This window comes from Carcharhinus amblyrhynchos, chromosome 8, assembly GCF_965287045.1.
Source record: "Carcharhinus amblyrhynchos chromosome 8, sCarAmb.v2.hapA, whole genome shotgun sequence".
In the NCBI taxonomy this organism is placed as follows: Eukaryota; Metazoa; Chordata; class Chondrichthyes; order Carcharhiniformes; family Carcharhinidae; genus Carcharhinus; species Carcharhinus amblyrhynchos.
This window is the reverse complement of record NC_137331.1, coordinates 73983403-74002918: the sequence shown is the minus strand read 5'-3', so window position 1 is coordinate 74002918 and position 19516 is coordinate 73983403. Positions and strand designations below refer to the sequence as shown.

At 43.5% G+C, this 19516-nt stretch overlaps 1 protein-coding gene across 1 annotated transcript in view; it reads right to left on the bottom strand.

Annotated features, from left to right (window-relative positions):
- The window catches only part of kcnq3 (potassium voltage-gated channel, KQT-like subfamily, member 3), a 312879-nt gene that overhangs the window by 186799 nt on the left and 106564 nt on the right, over positions 1-19516 (bottom strand). The gene's annotated exons all lie outside the window — the stretch shown is intronic.

Below are 19516 nucleotides of genomic sequence, written 5' to 3'. Positions count from 1 at the left end.
TCTAACGAGTACAAGCCTAGTTTATTCAGCCTCTCCTCATAGCTCAACCCCCTCAACTCCGGCATCAGCCTAGTAAACCTCCTCTGCACTCCCTCCAAGGCCAAAATACCCTTGCGTAAGTACGGCAACCAAAGCTGCACACAGTACTCCAGCTGCGGCCTCACCAATGCCCTATACAGCCGCAGCAAGACCTCCCTACTTTTATATTCAATCCCCCTCGCTATGAAGGCCAGCATCCCATTCGCCTTCCTGACCACCTGCTGCACCTGCAAGCTGGGTTTTTGCGACTCATGCACAAGGACCCCGAGGTCCCTCTGCACCATCGCTTGCTGCAGTTTTTCGCCACGTAAGTAATAATACTTCCTACCATTATTCCTACCAAAGTGGACCACCTCGCACTTGCCAACATTAAATTCCATTTGCCATTTCCTGGCCCATTCGCCCAGCCTATCTAGATCCTTCTGCAGACTCTCCACACCCTCCGCACAATTTGCCGTTCCACCAATCTTGGTGTCATCAGCAAATTTCGACACCCTACACTCGGTTCCCTCCTCCAGGTCATCTATATAAATGGTAAATAGCTGAGGCCCCAGCACCAACCCCTGGGGCACTCCACTAGTCACCATCCGCCAATCCGAATAGCACCCATTGACCCCCACTCTCTGCCTCCTATTTGACAACCAATCCTCTATCCACGCTAACACCCTACCCCCAACTCCATGTCCCCTGACCTTCTGCAATAACCTCTTGAGGTACCTTGTCAAACGCCTTCTGAAAATCAAGAAAGACCACATCCACCGGCTCTCCTCTATCCACCGCCCTAGACACATCCTCATAGAACTCCAGTAAATTTGTCAGACACGACTTCCCTTTAACGAAACCGTGCTGCGTCTGCTCTATCAAGCAATTCCCCTCAAGGTGCCTCGCTATTTCCTCCTTGATGACGGATTCTAACATTTTACCTACAAAGGGTGGATAGGGGAAAAAAAAATCGGCCCCCTCAGGGACAGAGGAGGGGAATTGTGCTTAGAGTTTGAGGGAATGGGGGAGATCCTGAATGAATACTTTGTGTCGGTATTCACGAAGGAGAGGGGCTTGGTGTCTTGTAATGTCTTGGAGGGAGCTGTAGACCAATTGAAGGAACTATCCATTTCGAGGGAAGAAGTGTTAGGGCTTTTAGGTAGCATTAGAACTGATAAATCTCTGGGGCCCAATGGCATTTATCCTAGGCTGCTTAGGGAGGCGAGAGATGAAATTGCTGGGCCTCTGGTGTGAATCTTTGTCTCTTCTTTGGACACAGGTGAGGTCCCAGAGGACTGGAGGATAGCTAATGTGGTACCGTTGTTTAAAAAGGGTAGGAGGGATAACCCTAGTAACTATAGGCCGGTGAGTTTGACGTCAGTGGTAGGCAAGTTGATGGAGAGGATTCTTAGGGACAGGATGTATGAACACCTAGAGCGTTGCGATCTGATTAAGGATACGCAGCATGGCTTTGTTAAGAGGAAGTCTTGCCTTACGAATCTGGTAGAATTTTTTGAGGAGGTGACAATAACGGTTGACGAAGGACAAGCCGTTGATGTTGTCTATATGGATTTCAGTAAGGCGTTTGACAAAGTCCCTCATGGTAGGTTGGTAGAAAAGATTAAGGCTCATGGGATACAAGGCCAGGTATCTAGATGGGTAGAGAACTGGCTTGCTAAGAGGAGACAGAGAGTAGTAATGGAGGAGTCCTTTTCTAGCTGGGGGTCTGTCACTAGTGGTGTGCCGCAGGGCTCAATACTGAGACTTCTCTTTGTAGTGTATATAAATGACTTGGAAGAGGGAGTAGGTGGTGTGGTCAGCAAATTTGCTGATGACACAAAGATGGCTGGATTGGCGGGCAGTGAGGAGCAGTGTCTGGCAATACAACGGGATATTGATAGGCTGGTGTATTGGGCAGATACATGGCAAATGGAGTTTAATCCTGATAAATGTGAGGTGATGCATTTTGGCAGGAATAATGTAGGGGGGAGTTATATGATAGAGGGTAAGCCTATAAAGAGTATAGAAATGCAGCGGGACCTCAGGGTGCAAGTGTTTGAAGGTGGCAGTACAACTGGAGAAGACTGAAGAAAGCTGATGGTATGTTAGCCTTTATAGGAAGGGGTATAGCGTATAAGAGCTGGAGTCTAATGTTGCAGTTGTATAGAACATTGGTTAGGCCGCATTTGGAGTACTGCGTCCAGTTCTGGTCGCCTTACTACCGGAAGGACGTGGAGACTCTGGAGAGAGTGCAGAGGAGGTTTACCAGGAAGTTGCCTGGTATGGAAGGACTGGGTTATGAGGAAAGATTGAGCAACTTGGGGCTGTTTTCCCTTGAAAGACGTCGACTGAGGGGGGATCTAATAGAGGTATAAAAGATTATGAAGGGTATAGATAGAGTAAACAGTGGTAAGCTATTTCCTATGTTAGGGACGCACGGTATGAGGGGCCACGGGCTTAGGGTGAGGGGGGAGAGGTATAACACAGATATTAGAGGGAGGTTTTTCACACAGAGGGTAGTGGGGGTATGGAATGCTCTGCCAAGCAAGGTGGTGGAGGCAGGCACGCTAGATTTGTTTGAGAGTTACTTAGATAGGCACATGAGTGGGTTGGAGATGGGTGGATATAGGAGATTGTTTTAAATAAGGTTCATTAGCATTGGGGCGTCCCTGGTAATGTATAAGGATGAGGAATGATACTAGCGTTTTTCTCTTTTAATCCACAGGTTTTAAGTCGGTTCGCCTTGTTGTCCAACGAGGGGCATACACGCGATGGGTCGTACTAGGGCTGCTCTTGAATGTTCGAGATTGGCCTAGTGCTTCATGTTGTTAGTGTGTGCCTAAACTGGATCAGATGCTGGGCAAGACGACAGATCAGTGACTATCACTGTTGGCTGTGCAGACACATGGATTTGGGCCAGTGTCTGTGGGAGTTTGCGCATTCTCCCCGTGCTTGCATGGGTTTTCTCCGGGTGCTCCGGTTTCCTCCCACACCCCAAAGATGTGCTATTAGGCTGATTAGCAGTAATAAATTGTCCCTAAATTAATTTCCCTCAATGAGTAATGCCATAAACAATAGATAAGGGTCATGGGTGGAGGGGGGACTGGTAATGTTAAAACGGCGGTGCGGGCTCGTTGGGTCGAAGGGCCTGTTTCCCGGGCTGTTTTTGTTCTTTGAAATCAAGAGTGCAGTCAAAGATGGATTTGAAGAGAGATTTCAAGGCTGCGAATGGGACGAGTGGTTTTGAGAATAGTGGAGGAATAAAGAAATTGGAAAAAAATAGCAGTTGTCTGGAAGCTGACTGTAATCTTAAAACACAGGGCTAGATTTCCCTGTTATCTTATCCCAACTTCGTAATGAGAGGAGAAAGTCGAGCTGAGGCCTCTTCTCCCTCCACAGTTTGGTCCCTTACTAAGATCTACAAATTGGTAGGTTTATTCACCTTTGTCATGGTTCTTTGACCTCTTCATGGTTCCTTACCACCGCTTCAGTTACTGGCAATGTCTCACTGCCACTACTGGATCCTCTCTCAGCAATAGGAATCCTGCCGTGAATCCCAAATTCCTGCTGACGTCGGAAATTAGGTCATGGTCAGGTCAGAACAATTCCATGCCAAAAAATGGAAATCCAGCCCTCACTGCCAAGTTCCATACAAGAATAATCATCCAGGGGTGTGAAGTGGGTGAGAATATCTATGGAACTGTATCTCTTTCAGGAGAGAGAAGAAACATTGGCAAAGGGAAATAAATATACAATTAGGTGTCTAAGTGCAAACTGGCTTGGAAAGGAGAATAACATGGCAGTCTGCCTGGATTACAGCAGTGAGAAAGACATATACCTGTTGGGGATTTAAAATTACAAGGTGACAATCAAAGCAGGTTTCTTAAAAGGTCATTTCTCTTATCCACGGGTGTTCTTCATTTGATGTTGTTGAATAATTTTACGTGTACTCAAAGTCAAAAGTTTAAAGCATAAAAGAGAACTTTATTTTAATTAGATCATGCACCTTACTTTAAAATTTTTCTTTATGGGAAACTCCTGCAAACATTAACAAACGCTCAGCGATACCCAGGGTGATTTTGTGCCCCGGCTCACCGCCGGTGAGAAAGGTGATATGAGGGGAAAATACTGCGAGAGTCAGAAAACAAGATTCTCACCGGCAAGATCCCATTTCCCAATTTTTCCCACCCCTCTCTGGTGATATAGCAACAGGAGCCTCATTTTAGTAAATTTCCTTATATTTAAATATGATTAAAGGACTTCCTAGCCATATTCACCCACAGTAAGTATTCATATCTCTGACTGCTTCACATTCTATTTAAGAATGTGAAGCAGTCAAGGAGAACTCGTCAGGGGCACCAAGGTAAGTATCACCCCTGGGGGGGAGAGGGGCAGGCCGGACACTGGCCCTTAGCACTGCCAGATTGGAACTGCCAAGCTGGCACAGTGAATCTGGTAGTGCTAAACTGGCAGTGCAGCCTATGGCAACCTATGACATGGGGTATTGCCAGGGGCAATCCCTCTGGGAAGCCCAATTAGAGTTCCCATTATGTATGGTGGGGGGGGATGGGAGAACACCGAGGTCTTTGAGGGGGGCTTAAATGGCAGTGACCAAAGGAATGGGCAGTGAGGGGGATCGAGGCATGAGGAAAGGTGGGAAACTTGACATTGAGAGGGAGGAGGGCTGGCGATACTGCTGTCTTAGTTGCGGCGGTGTGCAAGGAGAGTATCAATAATTGTACGGTGGAAGCGGGTAACGGGGAGGGATAGCCCCCAATATTTTTACGGTTGGGGGGGGGGAGGGGGGGGGGGGGAGATGATCGGGGTGTCCTTTAAAGATGGCACCCCAATTTCTGTGGAAGTAGCCTTGCTGGCTCTATCAGGCCCTGCCCCACCAGGCTGATGGCATATGCCATACCCTCATTTTTTTTGGTCAGAGTGGCTGAAGTTCTGGTCTGAAAACTCCGATGTGGATCTAGTGGGATATACACTATACACCGGTGTGTATCTCGTTAGATACACACTGGAGTTTGACAAAATGTGGGAAAATTCTCCCCACCGTGTCACAACATCTGAAAGAAAGTATCAGAATCCCAAAGAAAAGTGGACATCGCTTCAGAAAAATCTTCCTCTCTTGCTGAGAGAGGAAACAAATATAGAACAAAATTCAAGAATGTGGCCTCATGATACATGTATGTCTGATGATCTGGTAAACTCCCTTACGGTCCAGAATTCCTGGGCAGAACAATACGATCAGGTGCTGACAGTGACTGCCAATGACTACACTCAGATGTATGCGAAATTCCAACTTCCAGGCACACTGTCAGAGCACGCACCACTATTTGTTAATTGCCACCAATTAACATCCAGTGTGGATTCCAGCCTTTCATCCTGCCTAATTAATGCTGGAACACAGAGCGTCTGGTCTCAGAGGCTGCAGACCATGACCCGGAACAAAGTCATAGCCAACACTTTAAAGGGCCCCGGACACTCACCCCAATCCTGCAGGGGGGGGGGGGGGGGGGGCGGGGGGGAGTGTATATTTAAGGCCCTGGTATCAGCTCGACAATTTTTCATTGACATAATAAATAAAGATGCCATAACCCCAGATGGCAAGAGGCTGCTCCCCCCTTTCAGGGGCAGAGCTGACCGGTGGTGATTTTACCTGTGGATCACGACACCTCAGATGAGGTGCAAGGTTGAGAAGGTGGGGCCTTCATGAATAAGCTCAGCCAACATTTGAACCCACACTGTTGGCATGGCTCTGCATCACAAATCAGCCATCCAGTCAACTGAATTGGATATTTCATCTACAATTCTTTAGATGTAACACACTAGCTGTGAGCAGCTTCAAGGAATTTCCTGGCCTTTGCACCCATGCATTCATAGGGCATTGGCTATTGAAATACCTTATGGGTTAAGGGGAATGGTTGATGCTGCAAGAACCAAGGGGGCGATCTAATGAAAAAAATCCAGAACAAGCGGAAGAGTTTCTGATCTATCTATTGGGTGAGTCCAAATCTGCGATCTTATGCTCTTAGAGCAAAAAAAATCCATTTCTCACCTGTAGGGGGAGGAGGAGGGGCTTAAATCCATGCTGAACGCTGGCTGAGAGCAGCAGAGGACAACATTGTGCGAGAGCAGGTCTCATTGCTCTACCTGTCACTCAGCCTCTGCCTCTCTCAGCCAGCCTCCAAGGCCTAAACATGGCACTCCCTCCAGCTACCATGAGGGCCCACAGACAATCACCACCCCCTGCCTGGCCAGATTAACCCCACAACCACCCCCCTTGTCCTGACCAATCTACCCCCATGATGGCAACTCCCAGCCCAGACACCCACACAACCCTTCCCACATACCCAGACCAAATCCCCTCTTCCCCTCACCAATCGCAATGCAGAATGGCAGCGGGCCCATCTCCCTTCCCCCACCGAGATCTGATGCAGAGTGCACAGCCAGGTCTGGCCCCATCCCCAGTAGGCCCCACCCTTTGACTGCTCAGTGCCCGGTGGGCAGTACTAGGGTGCCAGGCTGACACTACCAGGGTACCAGGTTGGCACTGTCCAAGGACCACGCCCTTGTCCCTGATCTTGCAGGGGGCCTCAATGGCCTCCGGTTCTACAGGTGAGGCCATCATGACAATATCCGGTTGCTGGGGACAGCTGTGATTCTCGTTGGAGAGAATCTCTCCTGCCAAAGCCACAAAGACAAGTGAGCGCAGACAATTGAGTCCGAGGCTCGCTAGTTTTATTTGAATTGTATTTAAATTGGATTTGAATAATTTATTTAGCCTTGCATGGGCACGCGATTCACCTCGCTGGGTATCCGGTGCCGGTAAGATCACGAGAGGCGAGAAGTTGGATGCGAACCCGATTTTTCGGCCCTCGCACGATCTTACCGACTCACCCTGCCAGGTGATGGTAAGATCACTCCCAATACTTCCATTGTCTGGTGCAATACATTCCCAGTAACATCAATATTTGTTTTATTTTCTAAGTTCACAAATCCCTTCAGCGATTTGAATATTTCTGACGATATTCAGAATCTGATTTAATAATGTACTCTGTAATTATAGAAAGCTGAGTTTTCATACAGCTGAACGCAGAAATTCTCATCTCACGCTCAGCAGGTTGGCTGTGGCTCAGTGCTGGTCGTCATCTTCCTGTTTGTCTCATTGGTAGATGAGTGTAGATTCCAATTTCGCAGATTATGTTATTAATATCAGTGAAATTCAATTTATTCTTTATTCTGCAGTGAAGAAATGAATTATCCACTTGTGACCATGGGTGATGGTTTCTTACAACTAACGTAACTAATTTTTAACAAGTTTTTTGCTCCATTCTTAAACTTAGAAAGCCAATGCGCAGAGTGGACCAGGCAGACTTGAATCCATCTTCTTGCTTGTTCCAAAAACCAAATTCAAATTGAATCAAATTCATGGTCCCCACAAGAGAGGCAAACAAGATCCAAAATACAACTGATAGTGAGGTTAGATTTACAGTTTGCATTCTGTGTTATTGACATATTAGCAATTTACATTTAGCTTGTTCCTTCAGATTGATTAACTTTATAGTTCTAGCTCCTTTTGGAAGTTCTTGCTGAATCACTGACTGTGCTCATTGAATTTTGCCTTCGATTATATGGCCCTAGAGCTGGCTCATCTTTCTTGGTACAGTTATACTATTTGTTTAAATTTCACAGTAACTTCACTCCAGTGTTAATGTAAGCCTTACTCGTGACTAATAAATAAACTTGAAATGCACACATCTCCAAGTGTAGCATAACGGATAAGTAATGTGGCAATCCACCTTTCAAATTTACTTCCACCGGTTAGACACTTCTCTCCCAACTTAATAATTTAGTACTTATAATTACTTCTGCAAAACTACTCTGAAAGCTCTTAAATAATTTGGCTAAATTCTTAAGACAAATTCCTAAGATCTTCTGGTTCTGAATGTTTTGTTTGTAATCTGTCTCACTTTTATACCATGTCACCATGGTATTGATATTACTGACCTAGTTCACTTTCAGCACCCAATGTGTTGGTAATGAGAGACTCAGTGTTGGTGGTGCCATTGAAAGTGAACATGGCCATAATCTGGCACCTCTCTCATGGGAATGTTGCTTTCCACTTGTCTGTTCAAGCCAGGATGTTATTCAGATCCTACTGTTAGCTGGCATTATCAGAGAGAGTTGTGCATGGAATTGAACATCACACAGCTTTCACTCTTGGCCATATGATGGAGCAAAGATCACTACCAAATTGTTCGATGATAAGCCAAGGATATTTCACTGAATAGTTACAAGATCCTGAAGCTGCGATGACTGATTTCTGATTATCAAACTTCGGGGCAAATTATACTACCCAGCCCATCATGGAAATCATAGCAAGCGAGGGGCAGATCATGGAAAGGTGAGCAAGGCTGGAAAATCCTGCCCTTTGTGTCAGTTTTAACTCAGACCAAAACTTTTCTTTGAATCAGCACTGTATCATTCTGACACCAAGGGCAGGTGTTTCCCAGTTTGTAATTATCCAGAATGCAGTAGCATAGTTGAGAAGCCAGTGGGTTACAAAACCTCCTTAGGTTTCTGTGCCAACCTGGAATTAAACAACGAGGAACCCAACCATGATCTCCACATTAATCTCCACAGGGCTTTGCTAATCAATCTCCAGCAGAAATGCTTCGGAAAACCCTTAACAATGAGTATGAAGTGAAAGGAATTAAAAAAGAAACAGCTGGGCTCCACAAAAGGACAGACAACCAATTTCACCAGGCTATTTCCCAGGTGAAGAGGCTAAAAATCAAACCCAAAAAATGTTTAATGTTTCATTATTTGCCATAGCAGCTTAGATTTTCTGATTGCATTATGTTAATGCCAGTGTTAATCCAATTAAAATAAATGAGTTTGTATCTGAATTAAATAAGGTCAATGAGAAAATATAGGTCAAGTTTCAGATAACCTCATTAGGTCAGACAATCATGCTTTAACATAATAGATGTTCTATACTCACTGATAACATTTTGCATTGCAGCTAGACCAAGTGACCTTTCCACTTTGAGGACTACCAACGTTTTAGGTTCCTATGTTTTCAGTTATTTTTATCCTGTCCAAAATTGCAACTGCATCCACCCCACACTTCTACACTCCTTCCATGTTGCTCCATAAACACACTGGTGAATTAAATTCTCTCTTCAAAGTTATAAATTCTTCTCCCTTTTTTACCTTTTAACCATTATCTTCCCGGTACGTATTAAGATGATAGAAGTTCCCCTTCATCCCCTCTCTGAGTCCCTGTGAGGGGCAGTTTAGAATGAGAAAGGGGAAGGCAGTTGAGTAGGTTAACAATACAGGTGGTGATATCCAAGATGTTACAGGACGGGGAAGAGCATACGAACATAAGAGTGCACCAGCAAATTCAGAGTAGGTACAAAAGGTAAAATCAAATACCAAATTTAAAGACCCTTTATCTGAATGCATGTAATTGATGTTATTTAACATAAAAGCATCTTCTAAAAGGTTTAATTTAGTAAGTCATGGCAAGATAATTCAAAGCCATGTAGTGCTCTTCATGCTCTATGTGGGAAGCCAGGAACATTTCCAGGACCAGCATGTGTGCAGGAAGTGTCTCCAGCTACAGCTCCCAGAAGCCTGGATTTTGGAGCAAACACAAAAATTGCATTCAAGCCACGTAAATAACCATAAACAGGCATTTCCAGTCAAGCCAGCAACAATTACATCATTGTAGCTGTAAGCTAAGAAACCATGCCTGCGATTCTCCCATCGCGACCTGCAACTTTTCTGTCAGGTCACAGTGGGAGATGCACATCACCAGCCTTGAACAGGAATTTGCGCATGCGCTGGCAACACATGCACATCTGCCAGAGCCATGAACAGTTGCCGGTCAGGTCATGCTGGAAACTGGCGGGAAGACAGGTAAGTAATTTAAATCTGTTTTTAATATGTTTAAATATGCTTAGCAGTTCATTATCGGGAACTTGCCGGTCCCGATCAAATCTCCCACCCAGTCAGGAGTGCTTCGTTCCAGCGGGGTTCAAACTAACTCCTCATGTTCCGGGAACTAGCAGGGGACCCGGCTGCAATAAAGTGGGCGGGGGCGATCAGGGCCCCCCAGGGGATCAGGTGGCAGGACTGTGGTGCTCCCTGGGCATAGGCACCCTGGCACTGCCCAAGGGGCAAAGTGCCCATGCTCAGGGGACATCTTGGCACTGCCTATCAGGCATGGGATAGTACCAAGGGGGTGGAGCTTATTGTGGGTGGGGCCTAGGGTGATTGGTGGGGATGGGGGGATCCCACTGCCACTCTGCAGACACGGTTGGTCTGGGATGGCAGGAGGGCAGCAATTGGGGCAGGCTGGGGCAGTGGTCGGCAGGGCCCTGGGGGCGGGGGGGGGTCTGATCCCGGGGAGGGTGGTCAGTGAGGGGGGACTTTGCCAGGGTGAGGGGGTGCAGGATTCTCCCTGCTGGAGGGAATGGGCTGTGCATCGGGGCACTCCAGGACATGGGGTGTCAGGGCTAGCCTGGGAATTGTCATGGATGCCACAATTGGGCCTTGCGGGAGGATGGAGGAGCAGCACTGCGGGGGTCCTGGGCTGGCCAGTGATTGGGCTGGTTGGCAAACGAGGAGACTGACAGATCGGGACCGCTGCGCATGCGCAGAGTTCTGGCACTGTCAGACTCCGGCGCGAATAGGCCCCACCCTCCTGGGTTTTTAATGAGATTCACGACTGGGACCTCTGCAGTTCTCAGAGTGCAGAGATGCAGGTGAGAAGCTGAACTAAGGAAACAGTCAGGATTTAGAACAGTTTTCAGCGTTTTTGGGAGAATCGTCTCCCTCTCCCCCCGATGCTTCTTAAAAAATACTTTCTTAAAGGTACACTAAAATGACATGGCTGTTGGATGTCAGTCATCTCAATGCCAGAACATCACTGCAGGAGTTTCTAAGGATAGAATCATAGGTCTACCATCTTCAGCTGCTTCATTATGACCTTATTTCAGTCACAAGGTCAGAGCGGGGATGTTCGCTGATAATTGTGCAACATTCAGCACCATTCATGACTCCTCAGATACTGAAGCAGTCCATGTCCAGATGAAGCAAGACTTAGGCAATATCTAGGCTTGAGCTGACAATTAGCAAGAAACATTTGTGGTACTCAACTGCCAGGCAATGACCATCTCCAAGGAGAAAGAATTGAACAATCACTGCTTGACATTCAATGACATTACTCTTGCTGACTTCCCTCACTATCTATATCCTGGGGGTTACCACTCATCAGAAACTGGACTGGACTAGCCATTTCAATTCTGTGGCTGCAAGAGCAGGTTAGTGACTGGGATTCCTGTGGAGAGTAAATCACCTCATTACTCCTCAAAGCATGTTCACAATCTACAAGGCACATGTTAGGTGTGTGGTGGAATATTCTCCCTTTTCCTGGATGAATGTAGTTCCAACTCAAGAAGCTTGACACCATCCAGGACAAAGATGCCTGCTTATCTAGCACCACATCAAAAAGCATTAATTCCCTCCATACCTACACATATTCACAGCAATATGTACCATGTACAAGATGCACTGCATGAACTCATCAAGGCTCCTGACACAGCATCTTCTAAACCTATGACCACTATCGTCTCAAAAGATAAAGCAGCAGGTACATAGGAACACCACCACCTGGAAGTGCCCCTCCAAGCCACTTACCATCCTAGCTTGGAAATATATCAATGTTCCTTCACCGTTGCTGGCTCAAAAGCCTTGAACATCGTCTCCAATAACAGTGTGGGTGTAACTGCACCACTTGGACTACAGTGGCTCAAGAAGGCAGCTCATCACCACCTCTCAATAGCAATAGGGATGGGTAATAAATGCTAGCCCAGCCATCAAAGCCCACATCTCTTGAATGTTTTTTTTAAATTAAGGATAGTTAGAAACCTCTTTTGATTTCATGGGGCCATCATTGCAATCAAGGAAACATGAAGCTTTGAAACTGTGTGAAGATAAACCTGTGTGATGTTTACCAAACATATGAAATGTTTGAGGGTCTTTCAGCAATCAGAAAGGGACATTTTGAAACAGTTAAAGAGGACCCTGTCCATGAGGGGTGACGTGTCTTTGACTGCAACAAGAGCTCACGTAGGGAATAACCAATCCCTGAACACCACAGAGTTTGAAAGGGATATATAAAGGGCATGCCTTTCCTTAATTCCTGATTGTACATTGACCAACATGTCAGAAGTTACATGTGCTCCAGGTGTGAACAGGTACTAGAGTATTGAAAGTATCAGTCAGGAAACATTAACTTAATCAGGGAACCAAAGGTTTTAAGACAGAGGGTCTGGGTGAAAGAGACCAGTCGTTTTCTGTGGGTAAAGAGATGAAGAGATTGGGGCTGCAATGCTGGAGTGTGCATGGAAGATTCAGCTTTATGGATATCATCCAGAAAACTGAATAAACCTTTAATCTCATTGTTTAAATTAAGGCAGTGGGCTGGATGAAACACAATTGTCTTGTGTTTAAAAGATAAAACATAAATTGAATGAGGAAAATTCAGTTTCTGTAAGGCATTTATAAAAATGAGGGCACAACTGAATCAAAAGAAATCAATCTGCAAGTCCTGCTTCTCACTGACAGGTCCTCTTCATACAATCCATATTCTACTGATTTTGAAACATAATTCAATAAAATTAGCCAAAGAATTTTATAATTATGTATCTTGGTCAAAGTCATTATTCTAGTCAAAAGTAGTTTATTTATTAGTCACAAGGAACTTACATTAACAATTCAATGAAGTTACTATGAAATTCCCCTAGTTGCCACAGTCCAGCACCTATTCGGGTCAATGCACCTAACCAGCACGTGTTTCAGGCTGTGGGAGGAAACTGAAGCACCCGGAGGAAACCCACACAGACATGAGGAGAATGTGCAGACTCCACACAAACAATGACCCAAGTTGCGAAGCACTGTGCCACCCAAGTTTGAGTCCTTGTAACAATTGTAAAAATTCAAACCTATCATGCAAACTAGCCTCCCATCCATTGACTCTGCCTACACTTCCCGTTGCCTTGGCAAAGCAGCCAGCATAATTAAGGACCCCATGCACCCTAGACATTCTCTCTTCCAACTTTTTCCGTCGAGGAAAAGATACAAAAGTCTGAGGTCACGTACCAACGAACTCAAGAACAGTTTCTTCCCTGCTGCCATCAGATTTTTGAATGGACCTACCTTGCATTAAGTTGATATTTCACTACACCCTAGCTATGACTGTAACACTGCATTCTGCACTCTCTCGTTTCCTTCTCTAAGAACAGTGTGCTTGCTCTGTATAGCGTGCAAGAAACAATACTTTTCACTGTATGTTAATACATGTGACAATAATAAATCAAAGTGCTGGATAGGAACTTGGTGGGGAAGTTTGTAAAATGTTGTGGTAATAGTTCTCTTAAACTGAATGAAAACGAAAATGGGAATCTAATTAGAAACTTCATGAAAAAGACAGTCAATCAAATTGCTCCTCTAAAGATTCAAGCTATGGACTCGTTGGATTAGTTACAAATTACAAATATTTAGCTGTCAAAGCAACTAACATGTTGAATTGGAGGGAGCAGTGCATTTATGTAGTGGCTGAGGGACGTACATAATTGATTATGTTACCTCAGAAAATTAAAATCTTTTAAAGCAAGTCCCACAATCATTAAATTCTTCTGTAGTTGAAATTGCTCTCCTTTTTAGATGTCCTGCCTGGTACAGTTGTCTTATGAAAGCACACTCTGTAAAGTTACAGTGATTTTTGGACCAGGCAGGAAGGGAATTTCAGATCTTTCTTGATTAAATCTGCTCTCCGTGAATTTTGACAAAAGTAAAGAATATCATGAACCAAGAGAATCACCTCTTGTTTCAGTACTACTACTTTGTGTTCAAGGAAAAGGCTATAATCCCTCAGATGTAGGACAAACTGATTTCTGAATTCATTTGTACTTTTCTCTGAAATTTTAGTAGGAGTTTGATGTATGGATGAGGATATGCAGTCAGAGTGGAACTCACTGATTATTTTAATGCAATTTGGCTAGCTTTTAATGCATATTTTAAATAATTCAGGCCTCTAAAACAGGGTAATTTTATTTATTATTCATATTTATGTAACTTTTAAATATGCGAGCAACATACCTGAAATGAATTTCCACATGCACAATTATGTGCAACTGAAGATTGAATTGAAATGGTAGACCCCTTATTTTTAAACTGTACTCCCTAATTCTATTCTCCTTCACAAAGGGAGCTTCTACCCTGTCAAGTCCACTCAGGATCTTATACGTTCGACCTCTCATTCTTCTGAACACCAATTGATACAGGCCTAAAGCGTCCAATCCTTTCCACACATCCCTGGGAATCGGTTGTGTGAACCTTCACTGAATTGCTTCCAATTAAATTATATTCTTTAAGTAAAGGGACCAAAACTGTACACAGTCCTCCAGACATGGCCTTACCAGCACCCTGTACAATGTAGCAAAAACATTCTTACTATTTTGTTTTGTTTCCTTGCAAGAGTTGACAACATTCCAGTTGTCTTCCTAATCACTGTATCTGCATACTCACTATTCCTAATTCATGTACCAGAACATTCAGATCTCTCTGTATCTCAAAGTTCTGCAATCAGTCTCTCCAAGAAAATATATTGATTTTATTTTCTTCTTGCCGAAGTGGACATTTCCAACATTACGCTCCATCTGCCAAATCTTTGCCCCCTCACTTAACTGATCTATTTCCCTTTGCATGCTCCTTATGCCTTCTTCAGAACTTACTTTCCTACCTATGTTTGTGTCATCAGCAAATTTAGCAAACATATGTTCTGTTCCTTCATCCAGGTCATTGATATAGATTGTAAATAGTTCAGGCCCCAACACTGTCCCTGTGGCACCCTACTAATTAAAGCTTGCCAACTCAAAAATGACCCATCTGCCCCTAATTTCTACTTCCTGTTAACTAATCAATCTTCTCTCTATGCTAACCTGTTACCCCCTACACTATGAACTCTTATTGTGTATAGTAACCATTGATCTTATCAAATGTATTTTGAAAATATGAGTCCACCACATCTACAGATTCCTCTTTATCCGTATTGCTTGTTGCTTCCTCAAAGAATTCTAGTAAATTAGTCAAATACGATTTTCCTTTTGCAAAACCATGTTGACTCTGCCTGATTGCAAATATACAACATCGATGCTGTCTTGTAATCCTTAGGTGCATTATCCCTTTCCACGCTCCATTCGAGCAAGTGTATGCCTCATGATTCACATGATCAAATAAAAAGGATACTTTTTCCAATACCATTAACTTAACTTCTTTCTTACAGCACTGAGGTGCTCAGAAGTACACCAAACCTTCTGGCCTCAACTATCACTACTGTTCATCTAAACTGTTCCAGCTCTTGAATAAAATAACATTGTGGTAACTTGGCTCCTTTAACTGGCAATCCTGTGCGGGCAATGCGTTTGGGCCTGACCCTATGGAGCAGAGGCATGGGAAGCCAGGCCAACCGGGAGCGAGGGCACAAGTCTTGAGACTGAGTGGATATCAATTGGAGCCGGGGACAAGAGAATAGACCTGTGCAAATTGTTCTATTAGACCCTTAAATGTGTAAACAGTTTATATAATTAATAAACCTTTTTCATTGTTGGAGCTACATTGAGTCACCTCCAATCTTTTACAAAAATCTTCATGCCTTTTGTTCTAGACTTGTTTTCCACAATGCTAAATCCGTGCCCTCTTACTCTGTTGCTCTGCTGCTTCTGAAATGATTCTGCCAGGGTTTATTTTCTTGATATATTCCACATTATATTCCAGGACACGCTTCCAGAGCACGACTAGAGAAAGCAAGATGGTTTTTATTTGGAGCACAATTCTTGTAAATAGATTCAGAGTTTCATTTTAACCATCTAGGCATCCATTTATTGAAGCAAAAGAAAATAAATGTTTTACTGGAAAGCTGTTATTAAATGAATACTATTATGGGTCACAGGAAACAGAAGTGCCTCCAGAAACTTGCTTAAAATGTAATTAAGCAGCTGTGTATTTAATTTTGGGTTACACTGCAGCCATCTCCCAACCAAATGAATGGGAGGAAACCATTATCGATGGTACTCTCCATTAAGAAGTGCAAGATCTGGACTTACTAACGAAAGTACTATAATGTTCTTTTTCAAGTAATATACCATGTGATATTGATTGCATTTAGTATCACTTACAAAATATCACTTGTATACAGCATTGTAAGATTTCACTGGGCTGGAGCTGAAAAAAAAGAAATGCCCAGCAACTTGCAAGTAATATTTACGTAATTCACCTCTCTACCTTCAACTTAACCATCTCTTTAGTTCCCTGCCCTCACCGTATTCTGTCTGCTATTGTCTGATGCTTTCCAGCCCTATTTTTTCTTATTCATTTTTCTTGCAGTGGTTGTAAGTTTGTTTAAAATTTCCAGCAGGTGGATTTCCCACTGTCTACCTGCCCATGCCAACCTGTCTGACATTTTACAGGGGGCAGCAAAGGCTGCCTCTCTGCTCTTGAGCCTATTGGGGCCCTTTAATTAATAGCCTGCAGCTCTCTAAGGTGGGAATTCCTACAGAAAAAGGGACAAAAGGGTCACTTTAAAATAATCAACCTCCTGATCCTAGTGCTAAATTGCTGAGAGGCAGCTGTCTGGATCACAAGCAGACACCCCCAAATTTTTAGCCTGGCTGGGAGAAAGAAGGGAATTGGGTACAGGAACCATGGTGTCCCAAAATATCCAGTGTAAAAATCCAAATAAAAATCCCACGTTTCTGAAGCACAGCATTATTTAAAAAAAGGACATCTTTAATACAAAGTGCCATACATATGATTCAGCAAGTGATCATAATTTGTCAATGCGTAGGAGGTCATTACCAGCACTGACTGTTTGGGTCACACAGCCCATTACATGTCTGTGCTTCAATGTAAATACACTGCAGTCACCTGGAATACAGCAAGACATCCACCTGCTCCACTTCATATTTGAAACAGCTGACGCTCAATCTTCAGGTTTGAATTTGAAAACTTTATTTTAAACTGAAGGAGTCCATGCCAATCCAACTTTAATACTAAATCATATCTCAGATTACGTAAGCCAAATCATTACATTTTATGGACAATATATGGGTCAGATCTTAACACATAATTCCAATGATCGTTTAATTTAATAAAAATATTGCTGATCTTACCAAAGGCGCAGGTTATGTAATTTTTGTCACACTGAGTGCAGCAAAATCCATAACCCAGAAACTAATTTCAGCAAAAGTAATTATACTGCAGTAATCTGACAGCAGATTCAGAAATTAGGCCTCCCAATTAGTGATCATTCCAGGCTGTAAATGTACAATTATAGATTTCTTCTTTAAGATAGAGTGAACCTGTGCATCACATACACAATACATTCATGCTGGAATTCTTGTTCAATACTGCAATTGGATCAGAAGCACCATTTGTAACCATGGGGAAACCCAATAAAGCCACAGACTCTTGCAAAAGTTCTAAATCTCTGGGAAATGATACACAGCACAAAGCACTGAGCTGAACAAGACAATACAAACAGGGACGAGCTGCAGGATGTGTCAGGTGGAACCAAAGATATACATTGTGGACACACCATCCGTTGGATGGGCCATCTGAACCAAAGCTCAGGTACGCCTGCCATTAACTGAAGAGCCATACTTCAGCAGAGAGGCTACGTTGTGCTATAGCTGACACTAAAACCTCCAGCCAAAATCTGTAATTTGCACAGCATTACAAGTTAAGCTTGCATCCATCAAGCTAAGTGTTTACCTTCAGGTTTTATGTTTCTCAGTTCTTTCATGATAATGTGGGATGCCAGTTCATTCCCTACAGATATGTCAAGGGAGTGGTTGATCCTTTGTTTAAAAGGTTCAATGAATTCAACATATGGCAAAACCAGCCATGGGTAAGGCTTTAAACTAATAAGGTTGGTGTTGGGGGTGGAGGGTGGTTGGCTAAAGTACAGCTGAAGGCAGATTTAGTAGAAGTTTAGAACTTAAATAGAATTATGTGGCAATGTGCAGAAAGACAAGCAGAGTAGGAGAGGAAGGGAGAGAGTGTTTAATGGTAACAGTGTATCAATAAGTAAGGTCCATACAGAGAAAGATGAATTTAAAAAAAGTTGGACTCTTTATCTGAATGCATCTGCAATTAGATGGATAAACTAATGGAAGAAATTGAGATAAATGATTTAGTTCTAATCAGCGTTACAGGCGAATGCTGCAAGGTGATCAAGGTTGGCAAATAAATATTCATGGCAAACATAACTTTAAAAAGACAAGCAAGAATGAAAAAAAGAGGAGGTAACACATAAGATAAGATGACATGAAGATATTCATGAGAAAAGATCTTGGCTCAGAAGATCAGGAAGAAGAATCAGTATTGGTGGAGATTAGGAATAGAAATCGTCAGAAAATATTAGTAGAAGCAGTTCATAGGCCCACAAAAGTAGCTATACCATTGGCCAGAAGTTTAAACAAGAAATCGCTGGATCTCAAAACAAAAGCAACACAATAATCAAAGGTATTAATCACCGAACAGACTGGACAAGTCAAATGTTATAAATTACATCTTTTAATTTCACACTATCCTTAACCTCCTTAGTAAGTCATGAATGAACCTCTTTTGCTCAGTTTTTGTTGAGCATATTTAAAGTTGAAGTTTATTTATTAGTCACAAGTAGGCTTGCATTCACACTGCAATTAAGTTACTGTGAAAATCCTCTAGTCGCCACACTCCAGCATCTGTTTGGGTACACAGAGGGAGAATTTAACATGGCCAATTCGCCTAACCTGTACATCTTTAGATTGTGGGAGGAAACTGGAGCATCCAGAGGAACCCCATGCTGACACAGAGAGAATGTGCAAACTCCACTCAGATAGTGACCCGAGCCAGGAATCAAACCCAGGCCCCTGGTGCTGTGAGGCAGCAGTGCTAACCACTGTACCGCCCCTACATTTTTGATGAATGTTTTGAATTGTTCTTTAAATGTTTCCCACTGTTCTTTTAGTCTATTCACCTGAACCTCAGCCAACTCTCCCCTCAATCCTATGTAATTGGCTTTATTGAGGTTTAAGATTCATAGAATCATAGAACCTACAGCACGGAGGCAGGCCCTTTGGCCCAAACTAGTCCATGCCAACCAAATAGCCCAACTAAGCTAACCCCCACTTGCCTGCATATGGCCCATATCCCTCTAAATCTTTCCTATCCATGTATCTGTCCAAATGTCTTTTAGGTGCTGTCAATGGCCTTGCCTCAACCACTTCCTCTGGCTGTTCATTTCACATGCCTACTACCCCCCGTGTAAAAAAGCTGCTCCTTGGGTTCCCACTAATTCTTTCCTCTCTTAACTTAAATCTATGCCCTGTAGTTCTCGATTCCACAACCCTGGGAAGAAGACTGAGTGCAT